The 8,888-nt window shown below is 34.8% G+C and overlaps 1 long non-coding RNA gene across 1 annotated transcript in view; it reads left to right on the forward strand.

Annotated features, from left to right (window-relative positions):
• LOC136040343 (uncharacterized) overlaps positions 1–5,293 on the forward strand; it is a 29,486-nt gene extending 24,193 nt beyond the window's left edge. The window contains exon 2 of the long non-coding RNA XR_010620690.1: positions 5,064–5,293. This is a non-coding gene — a long non-coding RNA (uncharacterized LOC136040343). The remainder of the gene's footprint in view (positions 1–5,063) is intronic.
• The last annotated feature ends 3,595 nt before the right edge of the window (positions 5,294–8,888 follow it).

An 8,888-nucleotide genomic window follows, 5' to 3' on the forward strand; every position in this document is an offset into this window, starting at 1 on the left:
TCCTAATTTTCAGAGATCCTTCAGATAACACAGAATTAGTTCTAAGGAAGGGGCTGAGGGGGGGATATAAAAATTTATTTATAGTTCGTCTTGATTTCCGGAAATATTTCTAGTTTACGCTGTTATCATGAAAGTAAAGAGTAATATTAAACCCCAAAAGGAGCAGAATTTATTCTTTATAGGAGAGAGGCTGTCCCTTTTTCGTTATAAGCCCATGGTGGCAGAAACTTCGGAGAATGCTCATTCAATTGGGAATCAAGAGCTCTAGTCCTTTTTTTAAGTCACAAGTGATTGAAGACAAAGCAACCCCTTTTCTAAAACCATTTTTTTTTTATCTGATCCTTTTTTGTACTTAGAGAGGGATCAAACATCTGCGATCTTTTTTTTCTTATAAAAAAAAAAAAAAAAAAAAAAAAAAAAAAAAAAAACTAAACGTTTGAAGATGAGAGCTTTAAGCCTCTATAGTAGGGTTCTCAGATTGCTGTGTAGTTAGGGAAGAAGGTAGGAGCCACAAAGGATACGTTTTAATCCCAAAACACCCTAACTCTCATTAAGCCTTCATATAAATTAAATAAAAAAAACAAGTTTTTTCAACTGAAAGTAAGGAGTGACATCAAAACTTAAAACGCACAGAAATTACTTCGTATATGAAAGAGGCTGCTTCCTCATCAACGCCCCGCTCTTTACGCTAAAGTTTGACTCTTTCTCTCAATTCTTCTTTCTAAAACAGTAAAAAACTTTAGCGTAAAGAGCGAAGCGTTGATGAGGAAGCAGCCTCTTTCATATACGAAGTAATTTCTGTGCGTTTTAAGTTTTGATGTCACTCCTTACTTTCAGTTGAAAAAACTTGTTTTTTTTATTTAATTTCTGAACGTTTTTGAATCAATGCATGTTTTGATTTTGGCTCTCCGCAGAGGAATGATCAAAACGAAATTTGCATATTTTTTTTTTGGCTCAATGGCTTTCTCATAATTTTGATCGAATGATTTTGAGAAAAAAAGAGCGGGGGACGAAGCCTAGTTGCCCCCCGATTTTTTGCTTAATTAAAAAGGCAACTAGAACTTTTAATTTTTTACGAATCTTTTTATTGGTAAAAGATTTACGTAACTTATAAATTAGCTTACGTAAAGAACTTTTGTATTCTCATGTTTTTATTACATATATGAGGGGATTCGCCCCATCGTCAGTACCTCGCTCTTTACACGAAAGCTTAAATTTTATCCCAATTCATTAAGAATGACCCCCTGAATCACAAAAGCCGTAGAATAAGTAGTTGAAATTACCGAAAATACTTTAGCGTAAAGAGCGAGGTATTAGAAGGAGGTGAGCCCCTCATATGGGTAATAATTTCTGTTTGTTTTAAGTTTTATTGCTGTTCCTTACTTCCAGCTGAAAAAGCTTTTTCACTTTTATTTTTTAATTGTTTTTTTTTTAATAATGCTAGTAAATCCTGCTCTCCCTTCATGGAAATTTTCTTCTCCCATTACAAATTCTCGAAGGAAAGTTCCCCCAGCATATCCCCCTCTTCTCAACCCCTCCCCCAAACCAAAAAAATCCTCCTGAAAACGCCTGTATACTTCCCAATAACCATTACTATATGTAAGCACAGGTCAAAGTTTGTAACTTGTTGCCCCTCCCACGGGGACTGTGGGGGAGTAAGTCGTCCCCAAAGACATAGTTATAAGGTTTTTTGACTCCGCTGAATAAAATGGCTATCTCAGAATTTTGATCCGTTGACTTTGGGAAAATAATTAGCGTGGGAGGGGGCCTAGGTGCCCTCCAATTTTTTTGGTCACTTAAAAAGGGCACTAGAACTTTTCATTTCCGTTAGAATGAGCCCTCTTGCAACATTCTAGGACAACTGGGTCGATACGATCACCCCTGGGGAAAAGAAAAAAAAAAACAAAAAAACAAAAAAACAAATAAACACGCATCCGTGATCTGCCTTCTGGCAAAAAATGCAAAATTCCACATTTTTGTAGATAGGAGCTCGAAACTTCTACAGTAGGGTTCTCTGATACGCTGAATCAGATGGTGTGATTTTCGTTAAGATTCTATGACTTTTAGGGGGCGTTTCCCCCTATTTTCTAAAATAACGCAAATTTTCTCAGGCTCGTAACTTTTGATGGGTAAGACTAAACTTGATGAAACTTATATATTTAAAACCAGCATTAAAATGCGATTCTTTTGATGTAGCTATTGGTATCAAAATTCCATTTTTTAGAGTTTTGGTTACTATTGAGCCGGGTCGCTCCTTACTACAGTTCGTTACCACGAACTGTTTGATACAGAATTGGCTCTAAGGAAGTGTTGGGGACGGTGAAGGTAGAAATTGATATATAATCCCTCTTGATTTCTAGAAATATTTCTTGTTTACACTGTTATTATGAAAGTAGACTTCGGGGGAAACCCATTCGATAGGAAAATGAGAGCTCTTATCCTTTTTTCTCTAGTCGACAGTGATTGGAAACCAACAAAACCCTGTCCTAGAACTGTTGAAAATCTGATCCTTTTTTTACCCCTTCGAACATCTGATCAACATGTTGAGGTACCTTTTTTGTACTTTCTCTTTGACTATTCAGTTTGGGTGTGGAAATTATCCGTGGGGAAAATTTCTGCGAGGGATAATTTCCTACAGGGAGTTTTTCACGGGGAAATTTCCGCAGGGGGTATTTCCCGTGGGGGGATTTCTTGAAAGGGAAATACATGCTCCCAAGCATTCCCAAAGGAAACAAATGACTAAATCAAACCATTTCTAGCTTGAGCTCCTTAATTGCAAGCAAATTTTTCCGAAAAAAACTGCTTTGGTCAAATCGATTACAAAAATGTAATCGATAATTATATAATTTCGATTATCGATAATCGATAATCGAAAAAAATGTAATATTCTGCAGCAGTATGTTTTATTTTATTGTCATCATATAATCTATAACATCATCCACATAAACATTGTTTCAGCTGGATAATATGAGAGTAAATTAGCTAGTAGTATCTTGTATGTCTGACCGAAGCAGCCCTAGAGTTACACTTGGTGATAAAACAATATTACAAATGACTAAAGTACCAACTATGTTTGGTATTTTTACGTGGAATTTTGTGAATCGTCAAATATTGGAACCTTTTTCTTATTTAGATTGACAAATAAAAGTAAAGATTTAAGGCAGAGATGAATTAAAAAAAAAGAAAAACTAAGAGCTTCAAAAAACAGTTTTGGTATTCTTTGGATAGATGTGATTAAAATGTAAAATTCAAATGCAATGATTCACCATACTATAGAAGTTGAAGGAGGCAAAATTTGTTCTTAAAACTATAAGGTGATTTCAGGGCATCTAACTCCCTCCCACGCTCACCATTTCCCCAAACACATCAAAACATTATTTTGAGATAGCCATTTTGTTCAACGTAGCTGAAAGTTCCGGAAATTATGTCTTTTAGGATGACGATTCTAACTCCCCCCCCCCAAATCCCCCAAGGCAAGAGTTATAAGTTATACCTTGGGCAATTAAGAAATATATATATTTATATATATATATATATATATATATATATATATATATATATATATATATATATATATATATATATATATATATATGTATTATACATATATATATATATATATATATATATATATATATATATATATATATATATATATATATATATATATATATATATATATATATATATATATATATATATATATATATATATATATATATATATATATTCTGTCTTTTTTTCTTTTTTTTTTTTTTTTTTTTTTTTTTTTTTTTTTTTTCTTTTTTTTTTTTTATGCGTTTGTGCTGTTGCATTGGTGATTTCTCTTTTCATGATATATATATACATGGGAATGGTGATCGTAAAAACTCTGGAATGGGCTCATTTGGTTAGAAATCTGATGTTGTACTGCACATTTTAAGATTCAGAGTGGTCACAGGGTGGAACCCCCCCCCCCCCACCTCGTATTCTCCAGAAGTACATCTGATAGAAATTTTGAGATGGCTATTTGTTGTTGTAGAAACTCCAAAAAGAGCTCATTTGATTGTAAACTGAAAGAGCTAGTGCTCTTTTTAATAGTCGAAAGCGACTGGAGAGCAACTAACCTCTCTTCCACGCCCACCATTTCCTCAAAAGCATCCAATCAAAATTTTGAGGTAGGTATTTTGTTGAACGTAGTTAAAAGATCCGGAAATTATGTCTTTGAGGATGACAAATTATGTCTTTGAGGATTTTTTTTCTGTCATAACTGAAAAATTATCAAAACCTTAACGAAGAAATGTCAACATATGTCAATTTAAATAAGAATCCACGGTCATTTGTTTCTTTGTTTTTTCAGTAAAGCGCAAATTGTGTTCTGGTCTTGAGAAGGCATAGGGTTTATCATTCCTACTCATGTTAATTTTTCCTCGCTTAAAGTTTGACTCGGCTATTTATTGTAATTTCTGTTTGTTTTGAGTTTCATTTATTTATTGATAGTGGTTTGATGTAGTTTTACGCTTGGAAGATAATTTGATATTATTGTTGCTCGTTCTTGGCTTAATGGATCTCTTTACTTTTCTATGAAAAACTTGTCTTTCGGAAAAAGTTTTAATAATAGGAATAATGCAGGGGCAAAGGCTGAAAGGGCCCCTGCTATGTTACTACAACAATTCCTTACATACGAAGTTGTTTGTCTTAGAAAAAACAGTAATACAATAATAAGGCCTGCTTCGCTCTTTATTTTGGCAGTGGTATTGCAGTGGTCACGGTAGATATATGTATAATTAATTCAAAAGCAATGTACAAATAATATGTAATTGGTGCTTACACAGTGTCGTATAGCAATACTAAAAAGCCTTATAGATCTATTTCCACGTCAACAGTAATATTCTATTATATTGAGGATTTTTTTACCAAGTGAATTGGATCTCTATTGAAAAATTTAAAACTAAATGTCTATTAATTGCAAAAATAACTATTTTTTGCTAATTAGCCTGATCATCAGTTTTTGTGACAAAAACCACGAAATATCAGGTTTTACCCTCAGATATAACCTTCTATTTTTTATATTCTATTTTTAGGCAGAAGAAGAAGACGTTTTTCCAGATTGCTCAATGAGAATTGCTCCACATCAAGACTACGGGATAAAACATGAGCAAAGGCGATCAAAATATGGACTGAATTCTAGAACAGCTTTGTGATTGATTTTTATTTAACCTACATCATTTCTTTTCCTTGTGATTGATTTTTCTTTTTAAATTGAATATTTCTATTATAACCAGTGAACCTATCTATTATATATTTCCCCTTATTGCTTCTACATTAGTAGTAAATGAAGCGTAAATCACTTCTGCATGTGTGTGCAGTAGCTACAACTCAGTTGAGAAGTCACAGTTTTAAGGGAAGAGAGCTGTTTTTTATCTCCAGGCTGGTTTTAGTCTTTTGAAGGCAGTGTTCACCACACCTATACTTCTCTTAGTCTATTTTTACACTTCATCTTTGTATTCAGCTTATCTTTCAAGGTATTTCATGGGCTTTATCAATTTTCGATTTTTTCATATCAGTTCAAGCGGGGAGCTGGAAGTTGCCATAGATCTGGTTGTTTGATGTTAATTTTCAGTCTAACTCGCTCTACTTTATTGATCACACTGCCAGAGAGCTGTTGGAGCCACTGGTTTTCGAGTTCCAGAAGCGGCATGTCATAAGCAAAGTCAAGGTCAGACACAAGATTGTGTTCGACTGTTACTCCAAAGTCAGTTGCTTCACCCAAAATACAACTCACCAAAACAAAAAAACAAGAACGTTGATAAATTGCAATCATCAAATAGTTGCCAGGTTTCTTGCGAGATCCAGTTTTCATCTGGCTTCTTTTTGTAACCAAGCACATCTCTGGCTGCATCTTTGTGTGTATTTTTCATCTGGCCTGACCTTTTGCTGATCATCGGCCCAACTTCTTTTTTCAAAGAGAGTGAAAAAATTTTTCAGTCCCCGAGAGAATTATTTCGCACGAGTGTCTCGGTCGCTGAGTTTATCGACGTCACGCTGTCTCTTGGCATTTAGATTGGCCTATTTGTCCTCTTTCAGTATAATCTTTATCTTTGTCATCATCAGAATGCGATCTAAGTGAGCATTCATCTTTCCAAAAAGAATACTTCTCACTTTCTCCTTGAGATTAAATATTGATCTATCTGATTCTTTGTTCTTTAAGAAATATATTTCTTATTTAACAAAGAATAAAACCCAAAGAGATATAGAACCCAATTATCACAAAAAAACATAAAATAATTCGCACAAGGCCTTACGATTATGTTTACCTTTGTTTACAACAATTCTCTAATTACCAACCATAACTTTCGTCTTTGAGTTACATTTCAGCGGAGTTCCAAAAAAAATTTAAATTACTAGTAATACTGATTAAGGGTTTGTTAGATTGGGAATTGGAGTGGCTAGTGCCCCTTTTAATAGTCGAAAGTGATTAGAGGGCAACTAATCCTCCTCTTATTCTCTCCATTTCCCAAAGCGAATCCAAAAATAATTGAGAAAGCAATTTTCTTCATCGTAGTCAAAAGGTCCGAAAATTATGTCTTGAAGGATGAAAGCTCCTCACAGCCCTCGGGGCAACGGTTGTAAGCTATACTCTAGAGGCATATAAAGTTTGTATAGAAAGGATGGTCGTAGAAACCTCGGAAAGGCCTGATTGGGTTGGACATCAAATGTTCTAGTGCCCTTTTTAAGATTCAGAGTGATCAGTGGGTGGAGACCCCCTACACCTCGTATTTTCCCGAATTATATCTAGCAGAAATTCTGATATGGACATTATTGTTGTCGTAAAAACTTCGTAAACAGCTTATTTGTATTGGAAATTGAAAGGTGTAGTTCTCTTTAACAGTCGAAAGTGATTGCAGGGCAATTAACCCCCTCCCATGCCCGCCATTTCCTCAAGCATATCCAGTCAAAATTTTGAGATAGCCATTTTGTACAGCGTAAATTATGTCTTTGGGGATGACATCGCCCCTACAGCCCTCAAGGCAATGGTTCTCAGATATCCCTTGGGGACATATATGATTTATATAGAAAAACTGATCGCATAAGCTTCGGAGGGGTACCATTGTATTGTTAATCGAAAGTTCTAGTATCCTTTTAAGATTCAGATAGATCCTTCTGTGGACAACCCCTCACACATCATATTTTCCCGAAATGCATCTGATAGAAATTTTAAGATGGCCATTTAATAACTTTAAAACTTCAAAAAGAGTTCATTCAGTTGGAAACTGAATGGGTTAGTGCCCTATTTAATAGTCAAAAGTAATTGGATGGAAACAAACCCCCTCACACGCTCACCATTTCTCGAAACTCATCCGGTCCAAATTTTTAGATAGCAATTTTGTTCAAGATAATAAAAAGTTCCGAATATTATGTCTTTGACAATGACACCCCCCCCCCTCATAGCCATCAGGGCAAGGGTTGTAAGTTAAGCTTACAACCCTTAATAGAAAGGGTAATCGTATAAACTCCGGAGGGAGCTCATTGGATTGGTAACAAGAAGTTCTAGTGCCCTTTTAGAGATTCTAAGTGATCAAAGGGTGGATACCCACCCCCTAACCTCGTACTTTCCCAAAATGCATGTGATGAAAATTTTGAGATGGCCATTTGTTATCGAAGAGACTTTGAAAACTGCTCATTTGATTGGAAATTGAAAGAACCAGTGCCCTTTTTAATAGTTAAAAATGATTCAACGGAGACTAACCACCCTCCCACGCCCACTATTTCCTCAAACACAGCCAATAAATATTTTGATATAGCTATTTTGTTCAATAGAACTGAAAGATCTGGAAATTATGTCTTTGAGGATGGCGACCCCCCACAGCCCTTAGGGCAAGGGCTCTAAGTTATGCTCTGGGGGCATGTAAGGTATATATGAAAAAAGTGATCGTACAACCAAATGAGGGGCCTGTTGGATTGGTAATCGGAAGCTCTAGTGCACTTTTAAAGATTCAGTCTAATCGGTAGTGATAGTTGAAACTGAATTGAGGGTAACTAACCCACTCCCACGCCCACCATTTCCCAAATCACATCCAATAAAAATTTTGAGATAGTCATTTTGTTCAACGCAAATGAAATGTCCAGAAACTATGTCTTTGATGATGGCAACCCTCCAATCTTTGAGGTTCACTCTTTTCTATGAGGAAAACATTTTTTTTTAAACTTAAACTTTATTTTCTGTCTTAGAAACTTCGAAAAATGGTTGGTTCGATTGGAAATTAAAAGAGCTAGTAACTTTTTCATTATTCAAAAGTGATTGAAGGGCAACAAGCCCCCCCCCCCACGACCATCAATTCCCAAAACACGTCTAATCAAAGTTTTGAGATAGCCATTTTGTTCGGTGTAGTTAAAGGTGTGTAAACTACGTCTTTAACAACTCCCATACCTTTTCAAGACCAGAACATAACTTGCACTTTACTGTAAAAAAAAAAAAATGGCTGTGGATTGACAGCTTAATTTACATATATTGACATATATTCCTTAAAGTCTTAATAATTTTTATTACATTTACAATAATTTAAACGTATTTTCTATATTTCAATCATATAATAAAAACTGAGTCAACTCAAAACGAGCAAAAATTAACACTAGTAGGGCAAAAATTAACATTAGTACGGCTAAAAATTAACATGATTATAGGCAATTGGCCCATTATATTTTTAAACTAAATGTTGGTCTAAAAATCAATCAACAGCCACTGTGTTAAATGGTTGCCAATAAGACACCTGGGCAATAGATCGAAAACAACTGGGAGTATTAAGTTGAAACTTTTGGGGATTCTACTGTTACTACTAATTTCTAACAATTTAAATAAATAAAAAAGAGTGTAAGTGTATCCAAGTTGTCAAAGAGCGATGTGAGCA

Source organism: Artemia franciscana, chromosome 20, assembly GCF_032884065.1.
Source record: "Artemia franciscana chromosome 20, ASM3288406v1, whole genome shotgun sequence".
Classification (NCBI taxonomy): Eukaryota; Metazoa; Arthropoda; class Branchiopoda; order Anostraca; family Artemiidae; genus Artemia; species Artemia franciscana.